General features: G+C 46.5%; 1 protein-coding gene across 1 annotated transcript in view; it reads right to left on the bottom strand.

Annotated features, from left to right (window-relative positions):
* Positions 1–23694, bottom strand: part of Lpcat3 (lysophosphatidylcholine acyltransferase 3) — a 39924-nt gene that overhangs the window by 6920 nt on the left and 9310 nt on the right. The window lies entirely within an intron of this gene.

The raw sequence follows: 23694 nt of genomic DNA, 5'->3' as shown, positions 1-23694 counted from the left end.
CAAACCAAACCCAAAAAACCTAATACCTTAAACCTTTTACTTAAAAAAAAAAAATGTTGGGCTGGTGAGATGGTTCAGTGGTTAAGATCACTGACTGTTCTTCCGGAGGCCATGAGTTCAAATCCCAGCAACCACATGGTGGCTCACAACCATCTGTAATGAGATCTGATGCCCTCATATGAGTGGGGGGCAGGGGGGCTAGATTGAGAGCAAGCGGGGCTGGAGCAAGAGGGAGAAGGGAAGGGGGGGAAATGTATTATTTTATACACGTGTGTGTGTGTGTGTGTGTGTGTGTGTGTGCATGCAGGCACATGTGTGTGTACAGTCAGTGTCTGGAATCAGATGGCAACTTTGGAGTTCATTCTCTTCCACCGTTACATAGGTCAGGTGGGAGGATGAACTAGAAAATTCTAATTGTCTGGGAGAGCTCACAAATTCTGGGTAGACAGAATTAGTGTTTTTGAGTACTGAAACCTTTAACCATGTGGGATGCACCAAAAGTAAAGGATATAATGCATGTCTCTGCCCCCTATAGTGGAAGAGAATTTAAGATTTTCTTCTTTTTAAGGATAAGGTCTAATGTATCCCAGATTGCCTCTGCCTCCCAAGTGCTGGGATTAAAGGCGTGTGCCACCACTGCCCGGCCTAATTCCTAATCCTGTCCCCACCTCTCGACTGCCGGGATTACTGGCTTGTACTATCATGCCTGGGTCACACTCAGGGTTTGTACTCTCTCCCAGCCCTAATTTAGCATTTCTTGATAATCCTGGTCAGTGGTATTTCAGAGAAGAACCATGCTGTCTTCCTGCCTTCTGGGGTGTGGGAAACTACCTCGACTCTATAGGATGTACACGGTCCTGAATTCTTGTGTCCATTTCTTACGTTGTTTCCTGTCTTCTCCCTTGCTACTCTGGGGTCAATGGTCACTTCTTGAGCTTTCAACAGGCCTACTGTTCCTTCTCCTTTCTAACTTACCAGAGAATTTGGAAAGCATAATTTTTAAGACCAAGAAAAGGTTCCAGACCAGAGCCAGGGTTTCCGGTGTGCTCTTGCAGACTCAGCACACAGGCCTGCTAGTGTTGGCTCTGGCTGCTGCAGGGGACCTGTGTGCCACCTCCTGGTTTAGGAGGTTGGGAGGGGTGTGGGTTGCTTAGGCCGCAGACTGGGAAGTATGCGAGAAGTTGAGGTACTGGCAGGAAAATAAAAAGAACAGAGCAAGCCGGGTTACCCAGAACACTGAGACCACGAGAGGTGAGGGGCAAAGTTCGCTCAGAAGTTGCCAAGGGAAGGAGGGGATGAACTGTGACAACCCAGGCCATGGTGGGTATGTAAACACGGAACCTTGCTGTTGGCTGCTGCTCAACTCAGCCGGCTTTGGAGCTTGGCGGCCGGGTCACCCCTTTGGGGAGGAGCTGTTTTTAGGAAGAGTGGTGCCCGACAAGCTGTTTCCAAGTCTTAATTCTTTCTTTGTGGGAACTAGTGCTTGACAGAGTGGCAACCATCACCTATGAATTGTCAAGAACACCAAGCACCGCAACACCTGGTTGCCCACCAGAGTCTAACCAGAAGGAAGGCTGTGTACTTTAAACATGAGCTGCACGCAGTTCTGCGAGCAGCAGGCCTCAGCCTCACCTCACTAACACCTTAGCCATGGCCTTGAGGTGACATCCTCAGGCTGACAGGCCGCTCGCTGTCTTTTGTTTAACCTCACCAAACAGGGTTTAATAAAGTCGGCCCAGAGGAGCTGAGAACCTGTGTTAGACCTCATTCTTTCCCCTTTCTGACTGTTGAGGGTTATCACTGGTGAGGCATCGGCCCTCATGTACACCCTAGATCAAGGATCCTGTTAGAACCAGGCTCGTTCTAAGGAAAACAAAGTCTGGGATGCGCTGTGTACTGACAGGCTGCAGCCAGGCACGGACTACAGGTTCAGCAGGTCAGCAGCACAGCCAGACTGTAATCCCTGGGGTCTCTGTGCTCCTGACTGAGTTGTGTTTGGGACCAGTGATGTCACACTGTTAGCGTTAGTGTTAGCTCCTTATTTCCTGTACACTTGTACAATTACTCACTGATCTTAAAGTTGTGAGGCTTAGTTTGAAGAAAACAGAAGAGAACTGTTTTCATTAAAATCTGATACATGCCGCCTCTCAACCCGTTAGCCATTGACGAACTGTGCAGGAATATGATATGGCCCCATTTGGTCAGTAAGTAGATCATATGACCTGGGTCAAAGAAAATAAGCTACATTTGTGAGATGTGAAGAAGAAAGTGGAATTCCAAGTGCTATGTGCTGCGGAGCCAGCTGTTAGTATCAATTCTGCAGCACACCCCACCTCCCACCCCACTCCCGTGGCGGGGACTGAACCTAGGACCTCATGCTACAAGTGCCGAATTACCCCACACTCCCACTGAAGACTTTTTTCCTGGCTCCTAAAACTTTCAAACTGTTTTCTCTATTTTTGCTATATTGCCTCTGAAAACTCCTTGATGCTCACACAACTTAATATGATCTTTATGCCAAACCACACCAGTACTAATGTTCCCTATTTTAGTCCCATGTCCCCTGGGTCCTCCCTGGATATTTTTAGTATCATATTTCATACTATCTCCAATGCTGTATAACTAAAACTGATTTTCTACCTAAATCAGCCTTCTCTTGCTTTCTTTGTTTATTACAAACCACCTATTGTTTTTAAGATGATTTATCTTATACAAGTGTTTTGTCTGCATGTATGTATGTGCACATGTATGTGCTTGATGCTCATGGAGGCCAGAAGAGGAATGTCTGATCCCTGAAACGGGAGTTACAGACAGTTGTGAGCTGCCATGTGGCCTTGGGAATTAAACTCTGTCCTTTGAAAGAGAACAAGTGCTCTTAACTGCTGATGTATCTCTCCTGGCCTGTTTCTTTTTCTTCCTTTCTCTTTTTTCTTTTCGTTTTGTGTGTGTGAGTGCTACAGTTTTCAGTTAAGGTCCCCTATATCTCACCCATAAGCCCTGGCAATAGCCTCCTACTGGTAACTGCTTGCAGCCACATACCCCAGCAATACTACATCGCAAAAACTGTGCTTCAAAACCTCAAGAGACAGTTGAGCATGGTGGACCTCACCTTTAATCCCAGCACTTGAGAGGCAGAAGCAGGCAAACTGCTGTGAGTTCCAGGCCAGCAAGGGATACACAGAGAGACCCTGTCTCCAAAAACAGCAGCAGCAACAGAACAAAAACTCCCCCAAACAAACCACCCAGATCTCAGGGATACCACGGCTCCCAGCCACCTACTAGCTATCACCCTAATCCCCAGCCTTCAGCATTACTTGTGGAATGTGGGGTTGGATTGAGGGCTTCTTCCTGCATGCTAGGTGCAGGGCTGATCTCTTGTGCACGGTGTTAAAGCATCACCTGTCAATAAAAAACTGATGGCCAATACGCTGAGCCAGGATTGGAAGGGTCAGCAGGGGTGGGGGTGGGGCGCACTCTGGGAAGTAGTCAGGCCCAGGAGAATTCGGCATCCTGATTTGGAGGAAGCTGGATATATGAAACTGAGGAGAGGTAACCAGCCATGTGGCAGACAGAATAGTATAAATGGGTTAACTGAGTTATGAGCTAGTTGGGGAACAAGCCTAGCTTAAGGCCTAGGCATTCGTTCATAAATAAAGAAGCCTCCGTGTCATTACTCAGGAGTTGGGGTGGACACAGAAAGGCTAAATGATTACACTGGACATGCTCTAGCTCTGAGCTAGATCTCCAGCCTCTTAAAAAAAAAAGTCTATTATAGCCAGGCATAATCCCAGCACTCAGGAGGCAAAGGCAGGCAGATCTCTGTCAGTTCGAGGTCAGCTTGGTCTAGAGAGTGAGTTCCAGGACAGCCAGAGCTACACAGTGAGACCCTGTCTTAAAAAAAACAAAACCAACCAAATGAAAATGTTTATTATTATTGTCGCCTGTGCGCCCATGATGTGTGTGAGCGTGGGACATGTGGTGGTGTGAGGACAACTCTGTGGAGTCAGTGCCCTTCCACCTTTGTGTGGGTTCTGGGAAGCACACTCAGGTAGGTCACCAGGCTTGTGCTGCAAGTACCTTTACCTGCTGAGCCACCATCAGCCTTTCTTAAAATAAAAAAAAATTAAAAAAATTTAAGACAGGTTCCCACTAAGTCATCTAGGCTACCCTTAAACTTGTGATCCTCCTGCCTCAGCCTCCCAAATAGCTGCGGTTTCAGGTCTGTGCCATTAAAGCCTCAGATCACAACAATTGTGCACACACACACACACACACACACACACACACACACATTTACATTTTATGCTGGCTAGTTGTTTTATGTCAACTTGACACAAATCATCAGAGGGGAGGGAGCCTCAATTGAGAAAATACCTTAGTGCTAGTGCACGCCTTTAATCCCAGCACTTGGGAGGCAGAGGCAGGCGGATTTCTGAGTTTGAGGCCAGCCTGGTCTACAGAGTGAGTTCCAGGACAGCCAGAACTACACAGAGAAACCCTGTCTCAAAAAACCAAAAGAAAGAAAGAAAGAAAGAAAGAGAGAGAGAGAGAGAGAGAGAGAGAGAGAGAGAGAGAGAGGGGGGGGAGGGAGGGAGGGAGGAAGAAACAAAGAAAGCAAAAAGAAAGGAAAAGGAAAGAGAAGAAAAGAAAGAGAGAGAAAATACCTCTGGCTATAGATCTATAGATCTGGCTATAGACAAGCCTGTAGCTCATTTTCTTAATTAGTTAGTGGGTAAGCAAATAAACCCTTTCCTCCCCAAGTTGCTTTGGTCATGGTGTTTCATCATATAACCCTGACTAAGACACCTTACTGATGTATGTGTGTGGAGGTCAGAGGACAACTCGTGGAAGTTATTCTCTTCTACTATGTGGGTCCTGGGGCCAAACTCAGGGATGGCAAGTGCCTTACCCACTGAGCCACCCTGCCAGTCCCACATCCACTACACATCTAGCCAATGCCCCCTGCCCCACCTTTTCCTTCAGTTAAGACAGACCTGAGTGGTTTCTCCAGACATGCTCTAGGTCTTCCGTAGCTGCAGGCTGGGCCTTGTCAGCTCCTCTGTGTGGAGTCGCTCCACTAAGAATCTACAAAGCAAAATCCTGGCCATTCTTCAAAATTCAGTTAAGTGTCTCCTTCAGACTACAGTGAACTAAAGTCTTAATGTATTACGGACTTATGACTTAATTATCTAAGGCTCTCATTTGGCAAGATATATACTGCATATCAGACCTTATGTTTTGTAATGTGCATTCCTCTACACTTTATATACATAAGCTTTTCATATGTATGTATATGCGTATATGTATGTGTATGTGCCTATCAGAGGTCAGAAGAGGGCATGGGATCCCCTGGAACTGGAGTTAGGGATGGTTGTGAACCATCATGTGGGTGCGGGGAACTGAACCTATATCCTCTGCAAGAGCAAGTACACTAAGCTGCTGAGCCAGCCCCACATACTTTATACTTTGTGTTTGGCCAACAGTTAGTGGCCTTCAGCAGCCTTTCCTACAGTGTCCTGGTCCCTCACACAGACACTCGGGGGTAGAGTACCAGCCTTTCCTACAGTGTCCTGGTCCCTCACACAGACACTCGGGGTAGAGTACCAGCCTTTCCTACAGTGTCCTGGTCCCTCACATAGACACTTGGGGGTAGAGTACCAGCCTTTCCTACAGTGTCCGGTCCCTCACACAGACACTTGGGGGTAGAGTACCAGCCTTTCCTACAGTGTCCTGGTCCCTCACACAGACACTCGGGGTAGAGCCCCAGGTGTGCACTGGCCTCCTCCTCCGGCTGTCCCCACGGGTCCCAGGGATGCTCTAGCTCTCAGGACTGCACAGCATGTGCTTTTCCTTCAGAGTCACCGCCCAACTCCTTCCTTAGATTACATTATAGCTTTCTGTCTGCCTAGGTATGGGGTTTGAACCTGGGGCCTTACTGATGGCAGGCAAGCCTCTAACAAAAGTTCCCTTACCATTACTGTGCTGAGCCATTAGTCACGATTGGCACTTGTGTGCCACGGTGCATACGCAGCGGTCAATTCTGGGATACCCGTTCTCTCCTTCTACCTTTACATGGGTTTTGAGAAATGAAGTCAGGTTGTCAGGCTTGTGTGCTACCTAGCTAGCATGTCAACAGCTCCTCTGTTTTATTTTTGAGACACAGTCCACTCTGCTGCCCAGGGTGGCCTTGGACTTATTTATGGTCCTGTGGCTTCAGCCTTGGGGTTTCTGGGATTGCAGTGTTTTATGCCCCCATGTAAGTTAGGGCATGGCACTGGTAGAAGATCCGGGGACCCCGTATTGAGAAAATGGAACTAATGCCTGTCCTGCCGCTTCCTTGGCACTTCAGGCTGCGTGGAGTCAAGTCTTTTGGGGACACAGTCTAAGCAGTGAACAGGTATCTATTGTAGCTTTGTCACCTCTGCCTGAGCAGGGACAAGTCCAGTGATCTCATCTAGTTCTATAGCCCAGTCCATCCCTATGCCCATGCTTACCCCATCAGATGCCGTCTCTAGTCTAGATGCTTCTCTGATTTCCATGTTTGATACCTGCTTAACGTCTTGTGTGGGTGCCTGCACAGCGGATACCCTGAGCCTACTATGTCAAGCTGAGCTGCAGCATAGCAGAACCTTCCCTCAGGGCCTTCCAAACTTTATCTTATTTTTATTTTAAGACAAGGTCTCACTATGTAGTCTTGGCTGGCCTCAAACTCAGAGAACTGTCTGCCTCTGCCTCTGCTTCTACCTCCGCCTCCCAAGTGCTGGGATCAAAGACCTGCTCCACCATGCCTGGCCCCTTCCACATTTCAGACTGCAACTTTTCTTCTCCTCAGAACTAAAATCCTGCCATCATCTTTAGCTTCCTTCCTTGAATCAGCAGATTCTGTAGGTCCTATCTTCAAAGTAAATCAAGATTCTGTCCACATCTCTTTATCTCTGCTGCTTCCTCTGGTCAAGGCTCCACTGTAGCAGTCACCTTCTGACCACACCCCTGCAGCAGCTTTGGCTCTGTAGCTAACTGCAGCATCCAGGATTCAGTCCTGCGTCAGATAGTGAAGCTATCCGGAGTCGATCTCACACTGGAACCTCTGTGATGGCTAATCCCAGGGCCAAGTGCAATCAAGACATGCAGTACCTGGTCATCCTCCTGCCTCACTTCTTCCTGACTCGTCTTTCCCTGACCTTCACCTATCTGCCCTGGATGTAAACCATCCACGTTCTGGAATGTTCCAACAGGCCTAGCTTTAGAGCCTTCATATTAGGAGTTCCCTACATGGAATGATCTTTCCATAAGGCTCTCTAGCACTTCAAATATTTGGTAAGATGCCATTTTAGCAGTGAGGTCTTCTCTGAGCGTCCTGTCACACTGTTTCTCTCCAACCTTGTAACCATGCCAGCAATGCAAGCCAGACTTCCTGTGCTCTGCCTAATTCTCCCATAGGCACCCACTGCTCTCTAATATACTGTACGTGTGTGTGTGTGTGTGTGTGTGTGTGTGCGCGCGCGTGTGTCTCTCAGTCTTTGAAGGCAGAAGTTGTTGCTTTATTGTATAGCACACTGGTCTCAAACAGCATCTTCTGGATGGTTGAAAAAATACCCTCTCTATGGCCAGGACGATAATCATGAACCGTTCATTACGTGCTAGCAGCAGCGCTGCACTAAGCATTAAGAGGAGCGTGGCAGGATGGCAAGGAACACTGTTTACTCCTAGGAGGTGACTAAGACACTTGCAGGGAGGAAGCAGTAAAGACAAGAAAACAGGAAGTGTGTGAAACTGAGTTCATATACTTGCAGACTCTCCAACATAAAGATAAGCCTCAAAAAGACCTTGTTGGGGTGCAGGAGCAACTTGCACAAGGCTGGAACAGGACTTCAGGACAAAGCCAATGTCCTGAAGTGTTACTTTCGGACTCCTGCTTGAGCTAAGAAATCTGGAACCACTCTTACGAGGTCACCAACCGCAGCACAGGGAGTGGCCAGCCCCTGCCCCAAGGTGCAACTGCATTCAGCCTAGTGTAGCACTAAGCAGGAGGTAGCTTGGGCTCTGTGCTGTGGCCAGGAGTAGATTTGTAGGGCCTCGTACTCTTGTGAACCTGTCTCTGTCACAGTTCTAAGTGTTTGTCAAACTCCATTTGCCTCCTGACTCCTGGGAGCTCCCTGCTTGGCTTAGCGTCTCAGCCTTCCTTGGCAGAGGGGCCTCTGACAACCAGTTTAAATAAACCAGATAAAGCCCATGAAAAGCTATCAGAGTTAGAGAGCTAACAGGCCAGTTAGCCTGGTGACATTCCCTTGCGTAGACAGAAATTGTATCTAAAGTAACCCCGTGGCAATCAGTCTTTTTTTTTTTTTTTTTTTGGGTTCTCCTTGTCCCTGGTTTACAAGGAAAGTAACCTGAAATGACCATTTTCTATTTGCATCTGCTCTTCCCAGGTCTTTTCTACTAAAATCTCCCCCACGACCACCCTGGGGCTGGAGAGATGGCCCAGTGGTGAAGGACAAGCACTTGTTCTTGCAGGACCCCGTTCAGTTCCCAGAACTCACATGGTAGTTCACAGCCATTTCTAACTCCAGTTCCGGAGACTCTGATGGCTTCTTCTGACCTCAGTGGGTGCCACACATGCGCACGGTGCATACACATACATGTAGGCAAATACTTGTGCCAAACAAAACCAAACCAAACCCTGAAAACAATTTAAAACTTCCCCCACCCAACTTGTCCTGTGCTTTCAACCTGATCCTGTTTTGTAGAATGAAGTGTTGCCTAATTTAAAAAAGATGTTATACTATAAGATTACTTTTTGTAAGCTGTGTGCACGCATGTGTGCACACGTGTGCTTGTGTGGCTGCTCACACTTGGGCTGGTGTGGTACTCAGAAAAAAGACTGTCGTTAGTTCTCTGCCTCTTCCTTTACTAGGACTCCAGGGGTGTCACTCCGGTTTCCAGTTGAGACCCAAGTGCTTTCATGGGCTCAGCCATCTTGCCAGCCCTTTTACAAATGTAACCTTTATTGTTACTGTGTGAGCTTCCTGATCTTTGAGTCAAAAGTAAAGCCAATTAAAACCATCAAACTAAGCTGCTGTAATTCTGTTTGACAGACTGCACAGCAAACCAATCACCTTGGCCAAATGTCATAAAAGATATGGTTCTCTCTCTCTCTCTCTCTCTCTCTCTCTCTCTCTCTCTCTCTCTCTCTCTCCTTTCTCTTAATTTTTTTTTTTTTTTTTTTTTTTTGAGACAGGGTTTCTCTGTGTAGTCCTGGCTGTCCTGGAACTCACTCTGTAGACAAGGCTGGCCTCTAACTCAGAGATCCGCCTGCCTCTGCCTCCCAAGTGCTGGGATTAAAGGCGTGCGCCACCACCGCCCGGCTTAAAATTTTTTGAGACAGAATCTAGCCATTTAGCTCAGACAAGCCTGGAACTCTAGATAACTCAAACTTGTAATCCTCCTGCCCCAGCTGCCAGATTACTGGTATATCCTGTCCAGACTTTGTTTTTCAGTTCTAACAAACACTACAATGAAACCCTCCCACGACACTCTCTGAATCCTAGGTTAAGATGGCTGGATGAGGAAGAGGGCTCCCAGAAGTTTGTCACTTAGAGATATACATATATACATACATACATGCATATACACATACCACATACACACCACATACACCCCCACACACCACACATACACACACCACACACAAAAACCATACCCCCCATACACATAGACACCCTACCCCCACATACACACACTACACACACATACACACACACCACATACATACATAAACACATACCACTCACCCACCACACATACACACCACACCCACCACACACACACATACACACCACACCCCACACACATACATACACACACCCCCATGCGCACACGCAGCGCTGGGCTCCTTATGTCTGCCATATCCTGGGATGCAATTCCGACTGAGGCAATCCACACGACCCTTCTTTGTGTGGTGCTTGGGACTGAACCTGCGGTCTCATGTTTGCTCCCCAGGTGTTCTAGCAGTCCCACCCTCCCCAGTTTTTGTTTTTAAACTGTGTAGCCTTGGGTATCCCAGAACTTACTTTGTAGACCAGGCTGGCCTCAACCGCACAGAGATCTGCTTGCCTCTGCCTCTTAAGTGCTGGGATTCAAGCCATGCACCACCTGACATATAGGGCCCCCCTTTTTTAAACAGGGGTGATCATGAGAGATAGGAAGGGGCAAACTCCACAGTATAGCTGCAAGTGCACCAGTTTTAGAGGACGGCACAGCCTCTGTGCCTTTCCCTATGGAACTGACTTCTTAGGGCCCGTACCACTGAGGCATTTCTTTGTACTTTGACTTGAAGCTGCTTATCTCAAGGGTTCACGTTGCATGACTTGTTGGTTAAGAAGATGGTGGTACCACTCAAAGGGACACAGAGATTGGCTGCTGCAGCGGTACTGTTAGTGATATATAAAACCAGGAAGAGAGATAAACACACAGACATCATAAAAAAGGCAGACCAAAGGCTGGCAAATGCCTACATTTGAGGGAGTGGAAGCCAGAGAGCCTGAGAAAGAACAAAGGCCCCAGGAAAACAAGGAGGCAAACCTACTATATAGGTGAGGAAAGAAGACCGGCTCAGATAGGAAAGAGTTTATTCACACCAAATGTCACAGGTGCCATCGAGGTGGCTCCACAGGTAACCTGATGACCTGACTGGGATCCCTGTAAGCTCCACGTGTGCCATGACACTTGAATGCCACATATATTCATGTACAAGACAGATAGATAGATAATAAATAATAAAGTTATAGAAACTGTCAAATATCACCAAAGGTAAAAGCCAGTGCGGGGAATCGATCCGTTTTGGAGCCTCATAAGCTCTGGGCAGTCTGACGGGCAGACACAGGACCTGCTGGCCCTGAGGGTGAGCGGCAGGTAAAAAGGGAGACTACAGTGAAGTCCTTCAAGGACTTGCTACTAAGAAAAGGAAACATGTTTTTCTTGTTTTCTGCAGCAGGGCTTCTTTGGAATTCATGTTGTATCTAGCCTGGGCTGGTCTTGAACTCTGAGATCCACCTGCCTCTGCCTCCTGAGTGCTGGGGTTAAAGGCATGCGCCATCACCTTCTGGCTGAAATGAAACTTTTTAAAGAAGTTCCATATATTTCATGGAAGAAGAAAAGTAGACCAGAGAACGAGTACCTGAGCCATGGGAAGGCTTTACTTTGAGAAAAGGGAGCTTGGGGGGCACCCAACCTTTCCCTGTGGATGGGTCGGCAGGACATCCAAGCCAAGGACACTCACCTCCAGGGAAACAGGAGAAGACAGGGCAGGAGAGGCAGCTGCCCGATCCATGGAGCTACTCACCCAGAGCCCGCTTCTCTCTTGGAGACGGGAACTGAAAATAGAAGCAGGCTATTTTCTCATTTCCTTCCTTTCTTCTATAGAAGCTGATAACTCAGACAACAGAATCAAGTATGGCTGCAAACACACCTGCCAGTCTACACAGAGCAGCCATGGGAAGACAGAGCAATGTGGCTCATTTATTGCTAGGCTCGCTCGTTCTATCTATCTGTCTGTCTGTCTGCCTATATATGTATTTATCAGTTCTCATGCAGCCCAGGCTGGTCTAGAACTTACCACAGTGGCCAAACATGACTTTGAACTCCTGATTTTCCAAATGTTGGAAATCCAAGGGCATATAACACCACACCCAGCTTTTCTGCCTGCCTGCCTTTCCCTGACAAGGTGTTACTGTAGCACTGGCTGACCTGGAACTAGATAGACCCCTTGCCAGTGCTTCCTGAGTTCTAGGAGTACCTTTTATTTTATTTTATTTTAATAGTGTCAGTGTCTCCATTATGTAGCCTAGGCTGGCTCAAACTGTCAGCCATCCTTCTGCGTCTATCTTCTTTATGCTATGTACTCCTGAACTCATGATAAGTATTCATTCAGCCGTTTTTAATTACAAAATTTTTGAGGTGGGGATTGAAACAGGCTCTATGTAGTCCAGGCTAGGCTGTCCTGGAACTCCCTTTGTAGACTAGGCTGACCTCAAACTCACAGAGATCTGCCTGCCTTTGCCTCCTGAGTGTGCCACCATGGCGAGCCTCTTTTTTTTCCTTTTTAAAATTCTGTGTCTCTGTGTGTGTCTCTGTGTGCAGAGTCTGTGGATGTAAGCGCAGGTGTCCGTGGAGGCTGGAGTGCTCTCTAAGAGCAGTGTGCTCCTCCAAGCTGCTGAACCATCACTCTAAGCTGGTGTAGAACTCACAAGAAAACTGCCTGCCTCCAGCTCCTAGGTGCTGGGATTAAAGCCCTGGGCCACTAGGCATGACTTATTCTTTTTTCTTTTTGAAAGAGAATCGGACATTTTCCCAAATGTTGGCATCATAGGTGTGCACCACCACACGTGCACACATGCACAGATGGACTACATTCAGATATGACTTATTTTCAGTTTGATTTTGTCAGATATTCTCTCTCTCTCTTTTTTTTTTTTTTTTTTTGAGACAGGGTTTCTCTGTGTAGCCCTGGCTGTCCTGGAACTCACTCTGTAGACCAGGCTGGCCTCAAACTCAGAAATCCGCCTGCCTCTGCCTCCCAAGTGCTGGGATTAAAGGCGTGTGCCACCACCGCCCGGCTTGTCAAATATTTTCATATGGTAATTTAAACTTTTTTTTTACTCTGAAGATCTGTCATTTACAGTCTTTCATTTCCACTTCCATTCTTTCACCAACCATGGGAATTCCCTGTGTAAGGGAAAAGGCAGACAGACAATGAGTTATCGTCAAGCACTCAGTGCCGGGCTCCATTACTGGTTCACTCTATAGCTGCAAAGCTTGTGACCAGGGACATTTAGGGGGGACGTAGCTCATCTCTGGGTATACTCAACACAGATTCGTTTTGATCACCAGATTAAGCCTGCCTGGCAGTCTGGGCAGGGCGCCACCCTGACTTCTGCACTCTTGCAGAACGTTGCATATCTTTAGCTGAGTCACAGATTCCTCGAACTGAAGAAACCTTAGAGATCAAATACGAAAACCCTTCATTAGGCAGATAAGAAACTGAGCCCCAAAGGGGATGACTGGTGCGCTGGTTAACAGCTCGGGGCTCAAGTTAGACTCCACCCCGCCTGACTTGGTTCTACTCACCGGCCTTGGAACTTGGCAGTGACCTGGGAGTGGTGTCATTAATCACTAGCTGTTCCCCTTTAAAACTACAGCTACATTCTCTGGTCTTTAGACAACAATCTAAATCCAGCTCTTGTTCTCATGCATTTTATGCTTGCTTAACTCCCTGTTTAAAAACAGATTTTTAAAAAAAATCTTATTTTAGGGTGGATGAAGTGTGGGTGGCACGTGCCTGTAGTCCCAGCTAGCTGGGAAGCTGAATGGTTTGAGCCAAGGAATTTAAAGTTAGCTTGGGCAACATATATAGTGAAAGGCAATCTTACAGCAGGCGATTTCATTTTAATGCTACATGTGAGCATCTCCCAGCACTCTGTTCGTCTAATACTGGGTACTCCATTCCTTCTCTACTCTATAGCAATGCCCTGGGCTCCAGGATCTTCAGCATTGTGATACGGTGACAAGGACAAGTGATGGAAAGTGTCCGGGGATGAAGAGCAGAGGGAGATAGTCTTCTTACTACTGTTTCACAGTACTGGAAATTATAGCCAGGACACAGTCAGCCAAGCAGCAAGTCCTACCACCAAGCTACAGCTCTGGGCTGGAGGATTTAATGGTGACTTGTCTTATTCATTTTAGAGAAGTATTATAGAGCACACTGGCTTGGAACTTATAATGTAGCCAAGGCTATCCCTCAGCTCTTAGACTCTGGATCCACCTGCCTCTCCAGTGCTGAGACTGTGGGATTACTGGTGTGTACCACCACACCCCGTGCTGGGGGATATCCTGAAGATGAAGTGACAGACAGTGGAAAAGGAAAAGCCTTTCTGTGAATGTTCACAAGTATCTCTCAAAGCCAGAGATGGATTGCAGCACTTGGGAGGAGAGTTTCAGGACAGCCCTGACACCAGCCTGGGCTATATAAGACCCTGTTTCAGTTTTTAGTTCCTCAGTGCATCAAAACAACCTAAACCCTGACTTCCCCAGAGCCCCACCAAGAGTTCTTTACTTGCTCCATTCAAGTCAAGTGCTCTTAGGAGGCCCGACCTTTTCACTTCAGTGCTTATGGCTGATCTAGGAATGTGGCAGCGGCCTAACGGGTATCAACAAAAGCTGAACGAGGAACTAGCTGACTCAGGAGTTAGGCTCCCCCAACACCAGCTTATTATTCTTAGTTCAGGGAAAGTCATCATGAGTGCCGCCCTCAGGAGCACGTCCCCGCTAATCAGATGGCAAAAGCAATGCCAAGAACGTCCTCCGCATGCCTGGTATATAGACGTTAGTATTTCCTTACAGCTGTAATAGATACAAGGGCCGACACAACGTCATTTCTCCATCTCAGGAGAAGAGCAACAACAGACATTCGGACTGATTTTGAGGCATCACTGAGACAACCTATCTGTCACTCTGGCAGAGGTAAATGTCCCACCTGGCGCTATTAATGGGGGCATTTAATCACATTTTAATTCTCGGCAAATTACTCAGCATGTGGTAGCCAGATTATCTGGGCCCTGGAATCGAAATGATCCTATCAAGATTCAGATCTATAGCCCGAGAAAGTCACCTGGGTCCTCTGTACCTTACCACATCCATTCCTGAACTAGGGAAGATACCAGCCATCCTGCAGGCCATCCTGCAGAATAATGGAAAACGCTTGAGCTGCAGAGAAGGTTTGGTGAGTAAAGGCCCTTGCTGCGCTAGCCTAATGACCTAATTCAGTCCCCAGAACCCACAAAGAGATGGCAGGCAACCAGACTCCACAAAGTTGTCCTCTGACTTCCACATGGCTGCCATGCATACCCTCCACTAGTAATACAGCAAACAACGTTCAATGAAATCGTTTTTTTTTTTCCTCAGCTTTTACAGATTTCAGTTACTAAATGAAATTTTGCCCTCATAAACACTGAGTGGAGAATTTCAAGAATAAACAAGACCTAAGACTATCCACCATTCTGGAGGCTGTGAATGAGCCTTGCGGTGACACGGACCCTCCAGCCTTTTATGGAGGGGATCCATGCTGGACACGCTACCCACCTGCTGGTTACTGAGCACTTGGCGATCACACAGCAGACCCACACCCGTGTCTGCACACGGGAGGAACCTTTGTTCTACCCAGTCATGGTCCAAAGTGAAAGAGCAGTAATGCTTGCAACTCAGACGTGCCAGAAAAACCAAGTGCTTCCTTTAGGTGCAAGGCTGTAGGCTTGTTATCTGTCTGTCTGTGTGTCTCCAGCTGTAGCTTTGGCTGGTCTAAAATGTACTATGTTGCCAAGGCTGCCTAAAACCAACTCATGAAAAGCCTGTCTGTTTCCCAAGTGCTGAGATTACAGGCGAGAGGCTCTATGGGTTACAGTATGGGAACCAGAGGCACTATGGGAAAAGAGTAAAGTATGCATGGATGTATGTATATATCCAAACTTTGTACGTATCTACCACATGTATGGCATAATTGTTATCACAGTTCAATCTCTTTTTTTGTTTTTGTTTTTTTGAGACAGGGTTTCTCTGTGAAGCCCTGGCTGTCCTGGAACTCACTCTGTAGACCAGGCTGGCCTTGAGCTCAGAAATCCACCTGCCTCTGCCTCCTAAGTGCTGGGATTAAAGGTGTGCGCCACCACTGCCCGGCTCAGTTCAATCTTATAATTGCGCCTTTATTATAAATTATTGCTGATCCTTACTGTACCGAATTTAGCAATTAAGCTTTAGTACCAGCGTATGTAAGGAAAAGTACATAGAAGTCTTGGTGGAAGTCACTCAGTCTTGGACTGTAACCCTATGGATTAATATGACAATATTATACTTTCTTTAAACAACTCGAAGATGTCTATTCATAAATACTTAAATATTTCTTGTTTCATATTGATAGGCAACGTGTTAAGGACTGGGTGGTCTGAGCCGCTTTAAGCTCCCGGTGGTCACCGGCTCACTGTGCAGAATGGTGGGATTACAGGCACTCACAACCACACTTGCATTCTATTTTGTGGCTTTTCAAAAAAAAAAATATATTTATCTATTTCATGCCTGGCTTTTGTCTGTTTTTTAAGACAGGTTTTCTCTTTGTAGCCTTAGCTGTCCTGGAGCTTGCTCTGTAGACCAGGCCTGACCTCAAACTCAGAGAAAATCTGCCTGCCCCTGGCTCCTTTATAAAAAGCAATTTAAAAAATTTATTTATTTATTTATTATTTATTTGTGTGTGTGTGTGTGTTTGTGGAGGAGGAGAAGGAGGAGGAAGACGAAGAGGAGGAGGAGGTCAGAAGGGTATCAGATTCCCTGGAGCTGAAGCTATAGGCAGTTGTGAACTTTCCTGATGTGGGTGTTGAGAACCAACCCCAGGCCTCTGCACATGCTCTTAACCATCGAGCCACTTCTCCAGCCTCTGATGCTTGAGTGCTGGGATCAAGGTGTGTGCCACCATGCCAAGTGCCACTTTTTCTTTAAAAAAACAAAAAACAAAAAACAAAAAACAAAAAACAAAAAAAACCAAGATAAACAGAAAGCCCCAAGACTGTCATGTATAGCCTTCAGGTATTTAAAAAAAAAAAAAATCACCCACCACACAACAAATCTATAGTGCCAGGCAGGGAGGGATGCTGGCTGCCTGTGCCAGCATCAGGCCCAGGAGAGGACAGGCTGAGAAGACTGCCAGGGCTGTGACTCCCAGGGGAACCAGCTGGGATGTGGGTGGCATCTCCCAAGAAAATCTTAAGGGATGATTTGTCTGGACTTTGGAATAAACAGTCACTTCTAGCTCACTGGCTTAGCACAGGAAAGTTCCATAGAATAGGAAATTTTGGTTCTTCCTTGGTCATGTTTACACGCAGAGTTCAAGTCTCAGTGAGCACCCAGCTAATCTCAGCAGGTGGGCGGAGGCACCAGGATGCAGTCCTGGACTAATGCTATGTCTGTCAGCAGCAAGGAACCATGAATGGCCAGGAGTGGAAATACTGGAGCCTGAGCTCTCTCCCCTGGAAAAGGGGACCTCCACGTGGATGGAAGCAAGGCTGTTTCCACTGGCTCATCTTTCTCCCACATCCTCCTGGCCCCACCTTTCCTTTCTCTTTATTCCTGCTTTATTCCATTTTCAAAAGATTTCCTTCTATTATTTTTAATTGTGTGTGTATATGTGTGTGCTTGTGTGGGGGACTGTTTCTCCAAGTGCAGGTGCCGTAGGAGGCACGGGCCAGCTACCCGGCGTGGGTGCTGAGGATTGAACTTGCATTCTCTGGAAGAGCAAGAAGAGCCCTTTGCGCATGAACCACCTCTGGCCCTTATGCCCAATACTTGCTTATCAGAATATCCATGTTATGGCTCTCTCTTACACAAGTCTAACTAAGGCCTTGCTCCCTTTATGATGGCTCTTGTTCCCAGGGGAGAGAAAGTCCATTCCCATCTTATGTGCTCTGCTCTGGGATAGGACTGCTCAGGCCTGCTTGCTCTCGCTGCCCTGTGATTTACTGTGATTTACCTGGTTTCATTCTAGCCTTCCCTTATACTGCTTCCTTGCCATTATTGGGGTCAAACCTAACTGCTGTGCACATAAACAAGGTAGGTGACAGCTCTTTGCTGCCCAGCTGTGATGCTAACGGGAGAAAGAGAATCCAAAATGGCCCTCATCAATCAGAGTCTGTGTAACTGTTGGATTCTTGCTCTGCTCTGTGTTCTTTAAGAGAAAATACAAAGAGGGCCAGTGGTGGTGAAGGCGTTGCATGTATTTAATCCCAGCACTCAGGAGGCAGAGGCAGGCGGATCTCATGAATCTACAGACTGGTCTACAGAGTGTTCCACAACAGCCAGGGTTATGTAGAGAAACCATAGAGAAACCCTGTCTCAAAAAACAAACAAAAGAAAGAGGAGCTGGATGAGGTCATGTACAGGCCTGTAATCATGGCATTAGGGAGGCTGAGGCAGGAGGATTTCTAGTGTAAGTCCAGGAGCTTGAGTTCTATAAAAGTATCTTCCAGGTGGGGGGCTTCAGTTCGGTGAGCAGAGGGCTTGCCTGCCCTGGACTCCATCCCCAGCACTGCCTAAGATGGTATGACAGCTCATGCCTGAAATTCTGTCACTCGAGTAATGGAGACAGTAAGAGCAGAAGTTCAAGGCCAGCCTTGCCTACATAGCGAGCTCCAGACCAGCCGGGGTACAGTGAGATCCTGTTTAAAAGGAGGGAAAAACAGGTACAACAGAGAAATACGAACAAACTATGGACTTTAATAAAACAATCAAACAACACTTTGTGCTGGAGAGATGGCTCTGCAGTTAGGAGTGCTTGCTGATCCAAGTCTGGTCCCCAGAACCCACATGAGGTGGCTTAGAACCACCTATGACTCTGGCTCCAAAGGATCTGATAGCATCTTCTGGCCTCTGTGGCACCTGCGTGCTCATACGAACATGCACACAAGGGCTGGAGAGATGGCTCAGCTCAGTTAAGAACACTGGCTGTTCTTCCAGAGGATCCTGGTTCAATTCCCAGCACCCACATGGCAGCTCACAGTTATCTGTAACTCCAGTTCTAGGAGTTCAGAAACCCTTACACAGACAGACATACACCAATGCATATGAAATAAATAAATTATTTAAAACATGCATATAAATAAAAAGTTCAAAAAAAAAAAAATCTTGTGTAGGTGAGATGACTCCAGCAGGCAAAGAAACACGTAGCCAAGCCCAACGACCTGAGTTCAATCACTCAGGACCCATAGAGTAGAAGGCAAGAACTCGCTCTACAAAGCTGTCCTCTGACCCCACAGGTGCCATGGCACATGTGTGTGCATAAAAATAAGCACAAATAAATCAATGTAATAAATGTATTATTGGCTATAATTATATTATTTATATTATATAATTTATTATTAATCTTTAAAATAATATCTGGGGCTGGTGAGTTGGTGCTTGCTGGACAAGCCTGGAGAACTAAAGGGTGGGAGGAGAGAACTGACTTCCATAACTCATCCTGACCGCCACACACACAGACATTACATAAGTGTAAAAAATTTTATATACATATACATATTTATATATATGTATATATATCCCCTTGTGTGTAATATTCTCTCTTTTAAAGAAACAGTGGGGATGGCAGAGGTACATATGTGTAGTCCCAACTCTTGGGAGGCTGAAGCAGGAGGATTTTCCTGAGTTCTGGGCCAACTTGAACTGCAAACAACAAACATGAAACTGGCCTAATTAAAAGTCAGTGCACACCGGCAGTGAGCATCTTCCCAATTCATTATTTTCATCAAATATTTTTGTTTAATGAAAGACAGTTGGAAATCTTACTAAAGCTTAAGCAGACGTAAGCACATGGGTTAGGCGAATACCATTCAGGAGAAAATCAGATCAAAACGAGTGTGGAGACCCGGCACAGGGAGTCTCTACCACCTGCCAGTTTTACAACAAGATTCTAATGTGGCATAAACCGACTTTACACAGAGCCTTTATGGAGCGCACAGAGGTTAGATGTTGTTTCTAATTTTTTATTCTATTAAGTGCAGATACTGTGTCATTCTTACTCCATGAATACATGTTATTAACTGGTTTTCATTTTCTCACCTCTCATAGAGTAAGGTGAATACAACTGTCAGAGTCATCCCTTCTTTTACTATATTTTATTTTATGTGTGTGGGTTTTGCCTGCTGTATGCCTATATACCACATGTGTACTGGGGCCTGTAGAGGCCAGAGGAGTGTGGATCTCCTGGGACTGGAGTTACAGTCAGGTGTGAGCCACCATGTGGGTGCTGGGATTGAACCCTGTCCTCTGGAAAAGGAGCAGTACTTTTTTTGGTTTTTCGAGACAGGGTTTCTTGGTATAATAGCCCTGGATGTCCTGACCCTCTGTAGACCAGTCTGTCCTTGAACTCACAGATCCGCCGGCTCTGCCTCCTTGATGGGATTAAAGGTGTTTGATAACGTGCCCTGCTGTTCATCATTTAAAAAATAACCTTTTGAGACGACTGTCCCCTAGGTTGACTTTGATCTTGGTGTCTAGCTGAGGATGACCAGGAATCCCATCTCTTGCCTCTACTCCCAAATTCGGGGATTGCATCAGGTGCTGGAATGCACAGACAGGTGACACTATGTTTGCCTTTTTTTTTTGGACAGGATTTCACCATGTGCCCAAAGGCTGGGCTAGAACTTAAGGTGATTCTCTGGTCTTGAGTTTTGGGGTTTCGGGTGTGTGCCACCATCCTGGCAACTACCTCCTCTCTCCCCTTTTGGACACATGATCTCGCTCAGATTGGGGTAATCCTGCTGTCTCTCAAGTGTGAGCCCCTGCACCTGCAGCCTTTGTCTAGTCTTCATTTCAGTTTTTCTTTTAACTTTTATTCTTCTCTCATATATTACAGCCCCTCCCACCAGCCCCCTCCTCTCTTCCCTAGATTCACTCCTCCTGCTTCTCTTGGAAAAAAGAAAAAGCAGCCCTCCTAGGAATATCCAGCAAGCACTTCCTAACAAGATACAGTAAGACTGGGCACAAACCCTCGTATCGTATCGTGGCTGGACCGGCAACCCAGTGGGAGGAAAAGGATCCCAAGAGCAGGCAAGAGTCGGAGACACCCCCATCCCACTGCTGGGAGTCCCACAGGAACGCCAAGCTACCCGACCACAGCGAATGTTCTGACAGCCTAGCTCAGAACTACACTGGGTCTGCGACGCACTAAGAGCCCTGCTTAGCTGGTTCTGTAGGCTGTGTTCTCATGGTGCCTGGACACCCGAGCTCTTTTTATTATTAAGGATATGTGTGTGCATACGTGTGCTTACACATATATATGCACACTGTGTACCTGCACAGAGCTGACATTCTGCTACCTTTTGTTAGGATAATTTTTTTTCCAGACTGTCTCTCCCATACTGGATAATCAGCTTCTGCCAAGCCCAGCTTTTTAATTGTACAGCTTAGTGGAGCTCCATGGTTGTACACGGTAGATGTTCAGTAAGTTATAAGCTTAGGATGTATTGTAAAGTCTTCCCAAGATCGATCGATCTATCTATCTATCTATCTATCTATCTATCTATCTATCTATCTATCTATCCCTAATACCTGTACACTAGACATGAAATACATGACTTACAAACATTTTCTTCTATTTTGTGTTAGTTTTATTTTCATGACACTACCCTTTGATGTACAATAGTGATTAATTAGGCTCATCAAACAGATCGCTGACCGCCCCAGTCAGGAATGACTTGGTCCTTTCTACACTGACATTTCAATTGTACTCGGTTTGGGAAGCAAATTGAAAATGTAAATTCTTTTAGAAATTAATAAAATAACATTTTGATATAAACAAGAAGGTTGGGGATCTATCTCAGTGACACAGGACATGCTCTTGTTTGGCACATGCAAGACTCTGCACCCTATACCAGAGAGGTTCTAAGCCCAAAACAAAACAGCAAAACCTCACACTCAAAGCTCTAGAGTTAGTTAGTTTGTTTCTTTCTTTCTTTCTTTCTTTCTTTCTTTCTTTCTTTCTTTCTTTCTTTCTTTCTTTTTTTTTTCTTTTTTCTTTTGGTTTTTCAAGACAGGGTTTCTCTGTATAGCCCTGGCTGTCCTGGAACTCATTCTGTAGACCAGGCTGGCCTCGAACTCAGAAATCCACCTGCCTCTGCCTCCCAAGTGCTGGGATTAAAGGTGTGCGTCACCACTGCCCGGCTAGTTCTAGAGTTTCTTATGAGATGACTTGGGGACCCTGACGACTTTAGGATCTTAGGGACGTTCTGGCCTATATAGCACATTTGCTGTCTGACAGCATAACTGAATAAAGGACTGTATGTGACTTGGGCTGTATATATATTAAAAATAAATGCACATGGCTGCAGGACAGTGCTTGCTTTCTCAGTATTCATGTCAGAAGCCAGAGGGTGTCAGTGAGGCTGAATGCCCCTAACACTCACAGGGCGTTCAAGGTCAGCTTGGGCTGCCAAACAAAACTATCTCCTAACAACAAAAGCCATGTGGACTGGGGGCAAAGCTCGGAAGTAGAGAGCCTGTCCACCACAAGACCCTGGGTTCTGTTTGTCAGGGTCACAAAACCAAAACAAAATACCACTGGCTACCCAGGAGTTCCTGTGCTTGCTTTAATGTCCTAGATTTTTCAGATGGGCAATGTCTTAGTTCAGGTCTCATTGCTGTGAAGAGACACCATGACCATGGCAGTTCTTAAAGGAAGACATTTAATTGTGGCTGGCTTACAGTGTAGAGGTTCACTGTGGGAAGTCTGTGGTGGGAAGCCTGGAGGCAGGCAGGCAGGCAGGCAGGCAGGCAGACAGACATGATGCTGGAGAAGAACTGAGAGTTCTGCATCAGATCTGCAGCAGGAAGAGGCTGAGACAGGCTTTCTTCCAACAAGGTCACACCTTCAAATAGTGCCATTCCCTATGGGTCTATGGGGGCCTTTTTTAATTGAAGTTGCCACAGACAATCAATGAAGAGTTTCAAAAATGGAGTCAGTCAGGTTTGGTGATGCTTCCCTATAACCCCAGCGACTTGGAAGGCTGACGAGGGAGGGTCACTGCATGTTGGAGGCTAGACTGGGCAGGACACTAAGTTCCAGGTCAGCCTGGAGAACTTAGCAAGACCCTGTCTTAAAAGAAAATCCAAATCAAAACACAGTGAGGCAGACTGTCCTCTAACTAAGGAATGTGGACTAAAACAGGGCCGAGCATTTCTCAGCCTCACAGGTCTGTCGTTTTGCTAAGGTTCCGTGTCTATACTCTAACCTGACCCAGTCTTGTTGGCTTTTGACCGAGGTGTATGCCAGGAGCCTTAAGGGGCACCATTCCAGTTGGCTCCTGCCTGCTGGCTTGGGAACAGTAGTTTCCTATTTATGGACAGTAATCTAGATCAGTGTCCAGCAGGTCTGAGTTTAGAATTGCTGTCGCAGCAAAGTGAGAACCCCGGGAACTAGAAAGCATTCCCTGCAGCTACAGGTCCGTCACTTCTCAAAGCAGCGTGCAGCGTGCAAACAGAGATCCAAGATTTGCATGTGGATAAATTCTTTTATTTTTTTTATTTTTTTTATTTTTTGGTTTTTCGAGACAGGGTTTCTCTGTGTAGACCTGGCTGTCCTGGAACTCACTCTGTAGACCAGGCTGGCCTCGAACTCAGAAATCCGCCTGCCTCTGCCTCCCAAGTGCTGGGATTAGAGGCGTGCGCCACCACTGCACGGCTGACTTTTTATTCTTAAGTTTAGTATGCAGTTAGAATGAGACATTTAAATAGTCCACTTAAGACTTTCAAACCAGATATGGTGGCACACACCTTTAACTGAAACATTCCAGAGGCAGAGTCAGGTGGCTCTCTGAGTTTGCAACCAGCCTGGTCAACAGAGTTTTACAGAGAGAGACCTTATCTTGAAAAATCAAACAAAAAGAAAACAAAATAACCCTTTTCTGTCAGGGCTGAAGATACGGATTAGTGCTCGAGACCCTTTGCTGCTCTTGTAGAGCTCCAAGTTCAGTCCCAGCATCAACACCGAAGCTCACAGCCACTTGCATCTCCAGCTCCAGTGGACCCCAGGACCACCCTGGGTACTTGCTGGACACACGCACACACAGATGAAGGAGTGACAGGAGTAGGAGGTAAAACTCGTAG

The sequence above is a fragment of the Arvicanthis niloticus genome, chromosome 9 (genome assembly GCF_011762505.2).
Source record: "Arvicanthis niloticus isolate mArvNil1 chromosome 9, mArvNil1.pat.X, whole genome shotgun sequence".
In the NCBI taxonomy this organism is placed as follows: Eukaryota; Metazoa; Chordata; class Mammalia; order Rodentia; family Muridae; genus Arvicanthis; species Arvicanthis niloticus.
Note: the sequence above shows the minus strand (reverse complement) of the source record. Positions and strands in the feature narration are given on the sequence as shown.